This window comes from Glandiceps talaboti, chromosome 2, assembly GCF_964340395.1.
Source record: "Glandiceps talaboti chromosome 2, keGlaTala1.1, whole genome shotgun sequence".
Classification (NCBI taxonomy): Eukaryota; Metazoa; Hemichordata; class Enteropneusta; family Spengelidae; genus Glandiceps; species Glandiceps talaboti.
The window spans coordinates 9,859,710-9,864,856 of record NC_135550.1 but is presented as its reverse complement, the minus strand read 5'-3'; positions in this window follow the sequence as shown (position 1 = coordinate 9,864,856).

Sequence of the window (5,147 nt, the reverse complement as noted above, 5' to 3'; positions counted from 1 at the left end):
GTTATTAGCTTGAATATTGTCCTTCGTATACAATACCGTTTTGGTCTTGGTCTCTGCCTCTACATCTGGCCAACCAACCCATAGGACTTTACATTCAAATCTCACATGTTGAGTAGCCCACTCTACCAATGGGAACACATCATCTTATGTGGAAAACTTATAGGTACAGTACCCCAGAACACTCGAACACTTCAAACAGAGCTTGAGTGCATGGCAACGATGTTATTGTTTTGGTGGGTCTGTTTGTTGACAACTTCAGTTCTGGAATGTTAACAGTGAGTCAGTTTTTGATAGGATATGTGAAATTTTAACTTAAAGTCCTATGGTAATCGGACAGATGTAGGAAGGAAGTGTTCACTCTCAGAACATCAAAATAAAAACAAACGACAATAAACAAAGAAAATAGAGGTAATAGTAAAGAAATCGAGCCGTATTCACCACATCAGATTTTAATCAGATTGCCCTCAAAATACATAAACAAACTATGGCAATGACAACTATTAATATCAGAATAGAGGTAAGACCAAGGCTATCTTAAACATTGACTTAAAGATTTATCATCTATCTTTGGCATACCTGTTAAACCAATGACTTAAAACAAGTAATGACCTGAGTGTACACAATGATACATTTTCAATAAACACTGTTGTCATTAAATTAAAGTTTGTTTCCCACGAAAAGAAATGACAGGAAAGTAAATTCACTGAGTTAGCAAGTAAACATTATTAAAATCAAAAGAATCCTGTTAGTGGGCAAGATGTTAGAAAATAAGTTGAATTAATTAATCAAGTCTAACGACTCAATATATTCATTCTTACATGTGACATATCTGATAATGAACATTCCAAAATCACACCATTGGGGATGGATAGGGTGGGGGAGGGGAGGGAGGCACACACAGAGCATTCCCAAAGAGGTCGTTTTTACAAGAGTAGGCAAGTTACTCAGGCTAGTGAAATTGTAATTATGGCATGGGTGGTAAACTTTAGAAAGGAGAGGTCAACTGAAAAATGAAAGTTATCTTCACTCTCTATACTCCAACGTATACTTCCCAGCTCACCAGTAAATTGTACGGAACATCAACTACTTGTTTTCATCCAGGTATTACTAATTATTCCGACCAATGATGTCCTCAAGACTTTGCAAGTGTTAATAACTATCAGTGGAAAGTGTGCGTTTGAGGGTGGAGATCCCTCCTTTATTTGTCAATGTCACCATTAATAGTATGGTGTATTCTCTTTAAGCCTGCAAGATATGCCATATCTAGTGTGAGGGCATGCAGACATCATGTGTGGGTGCTTATCCATATCGGCTTATCTGTACACTGATGATGGCACAGTGGCATGACATATCTTACAGTCTATATGGTGTAATTATGACCAACTATTTGATACAGTATATCCTGACTAAGTATCATAGTAGTTTGACATCTTTACAGTCCACACTGTCCAAATCTATACTTTCAGGTGAAGTAGGCTTACATAGACAGAACTGTACTAGAAGTGTACAGAGCAGGTGACTTGTATCTGAAATCTATCTGAGTTTTCTCAGTCATTATACTTGTATATTCCTTTTGGGACCAGAAATTGTCCTAACGTGGTTCATATGTTCTGCCTGAACCTGATATATTAGGTGTCAGGTCGCTCCAAACAGTTTTGGACACCACTTTTCCAGTTCCTCAGTTCAGTGCTGCTTTGTGTACACATGTGCTATGTATGTGTACAACCTAGTTATCCTGCACATTTGTAAATAGGCTAGGGAAGTCCTTCCGGTAGAGTATTTCTTTCATTTTTTCCAGGAAATCATGCACATAATTATTCAATTTGTGGTCAATCAAAATAATAATGATTCAAATAATACAGTGCTGTATATTATATGATATTGTTGAATTTGAACTTTTACAAATTATGGCACTGCAACTTTGATTTTGGACCAATTTTTCCCTTTAGCAGCTATATTATTTCCGTGGCAACCAAACCGATTTAAGCTGCAGCGCAAAAGCTAGTATACCAAGCAAAACATTTTTTTTAAAAGTAGAAATATTTATATGTAAGATAGTAGTACATTGTATTGGCTATATACTTCCATCCTGTATGTCTGAGCATACAATTGTCTGTGTGTGGGCCAGACTATATCGCACCATGTGTCTTAAAATCATACCTCAGATCTGACCAAAGGTATATTTGTTTCTGTCCATTTACTTCATACCTGTTACTTGTTCCCATCCAATTCCGGATTAAAAAGGGAAGTTCTCCGCAATAATTCATGTTTGAAAGTGAATGCAATAATAAAGGAAAAGTTCAGTCAGAGTTATTTCTGCCTTTATATTAGTACACATGTGTTGGTTACTGTTCTCAACTTTGAAATCTTGTAAAGAAAGAGAATACTCCCCTTGCACTTATATATGCTTTGGGAATTTCCCACAAGGGTTTTAGGGAAAACCTTTGAAATTTCCTTGCAGGAAATGGCATCATATTTACAACAGCAGTCTCTTTGCCTTTTAATACAAAGAGTGTCAAGACAAAGAGATTGTGGTAAATGTGATGTCATCATCAGAGATTTTCCCATAAACCCTTGCAGTGGATCCCCAAAATGGCCGAACACATAAAGTGCAGTATGGCTTCTTTACAAGATTTCAACCTTAGAAAAGTTACCAAAATGCTATTTTTTTCACCCCAAATCATATATTAGTTGATAGCAGTAGTCCATACAAGTGCACTTAAGGCAAAAGTAAGTTTTCAGAATATAACATTAAAGTAAATGTTCCTTAAAATAACATGAACTTTTTTTTGAGAGCGTCCCCTTTTAATTTCATTACATGTAAATAGAACTATAGATTTTTTTACAATGTGTTCTGTATTTTTGAATTGAAATTATTCCTATTTTTGTCAAAGTAAGCAAAGTTTTGTGTCAGAGATTTTTTAATGTGTGTAAATATTTGGTGTGTAAATTTTCGGATAAAGATGGATCGATAGATAATTAAAGTGGAATCCTTTATATAGTAAATATTCTAGTCTAGTTAGTACAAACTAGTGAATGTATTGTTTACAATTGAAACTGTGGGGGTTTTTTTTTGTTTTGTTTTGAAGAGGGCTGCCTTTTGACTCATTCACCATTCCACCAGAAATCCACACCTTTGTTCATTGCAATATAATGTTTATTCTATATTTGGGGATAAAATTTACGTGTATGACATTTCAGGTTTTGATATATTGTAATTTATATCAGTTTTGAAGGGGCCGGGCACAAGTTGAGTTTATAAGCTCGAATGAAAATACACATAAAACCTCAATTCAACTATTCCAGTATAATGTTAATGCCAATGCATGTCTTTCTGTAACATTACAAATGTCAGTTCATTGCATAGCAGGGATTTCCTCATGATTTATTATATGCATGATAAAATACATCATCGGATCATTTGTAAGTTATAAGGTATGATTTCAGTAAATATAAAGTGACGGTTAAGTATGCTTCAGTGAGTAGAATATTGTGAGTGCCTTTTAGATACGAAGCAAAAATTATGCCCAAAAGTGTATAAACTCAGCTTGTGCCCCCCTTTGATATAGAAGGCAATACATTAGTCTGTAAGGATACATCATGTTAGGCTGCCCTAATCCAATGGTCAATCCCTCTGTAAAGAGAAGGCCAACATGGGCAGAATGATATGACATATATTACAATCTTCCGAAACAGACGTTAAGGAAAGATCAAAGTTTTGTATTTGTTTGTAACAAAAAACTTATGAAATTGACATAAGCAATGTCAGAAATTAATTAAAAAATGGAGCAAAGGTGTGACTATATATATTGCATTCAAACTTCATTGTTTTGTACCAAATTAAAGCATTGTATATGAAATGTACATGGGTTTGTATAAAATCACAAGTACAAATATGTATGTGGTTATATCGTTATAGTGTACATAGTATGAATATAGAATGGAGATATTTTGACTGTAAATTTTGGTCTCATACATCTACCTTCCAGTGAGCAGCTCAACAACTCGTATGTATTCTGTCACAAGTATAATTTTGTATGTTGCTTTCTTTGTTGTTGACTACATTTTGATGTTGAAATGGAACTCTGTGTTGTACAATTAAATAAATGGTTCTTATTTTAATATGCTGTGGGGTGCATGTGTTTGCTTGAGAGGAGAGAGAGAGAGAGAGAGAGAGAGAGAGAGAGAGAGAGAGAGAGAGAGAGAGAGAGAGAGAGAGAGAGAGAGAGAGAGAGAGAGAGAGAGAGAGAGAGAGAGAGAGAGAGAGAGAGAGAGAGAGAGAGAGAGAGAGAGAGAGAGAGAGAGAGGGGGGGGGAGCTTGAAAATGCATGGTCCTATGACTATGTCAATGCTGTAAGTACACACTTTGCATACACATGCAATTCCTAAGTTTTCCTACAACCATGTGCACTTTTTAATATTTCATAAGTTTTTCGTCTGAACTCTCCAAAAATCTACTTTGGTGTAATTGTAATTGTTGCTGCGTTCTATGAAAACAAATGCAGTAAGTATGATGATTTACTAGTTTTCCCCACATGACTTGATCTCGTCCAGTTACTGGAGGGCTTAAGGCTTGTACTCTGAACAAGTAACAGTAACCAACTTCACACTACCAGTGTACACGAGCGTTTTCTTGGAGGTGTGAGGGAGCCCTCTACGTTCGACATCGACAATACGTCGCTAAAAAAAACGGTTGTTCAAGCAGTTGACGGAATATTTAGAGTGAAGAAATATCATAAGACATTGAATTTAACATTTAAAAAAAATCAAATATGCTGTTATATTTTTGGTTTCTATGACGTATTGACGCAGTGATGACGTAGTGATTTCAGATGATCTATGAATGGTATAGTGCACGTGTCGGAATCTCATTTCGATATTCTCGTTCCACAAGTCTACATGTACACAAACTCCTTTGGCATAGGGACCCAAGCTAACTGCATGCGTGTACCTTTCCAGTAACTATTTACCTTGTGATTTGGTATGTGCAAGACAGTCATTACATTTGAAATGTGACACCGGCCTAGCAAAAAAAACCATATCTTCTCCAGACATGTGATCGACCAACCTTTATGGAACATAAGAAATCGCATTCCTGTACTTCTATCGATGATTTGTCATTATATTTGCAACGGTTCCCCAGAATA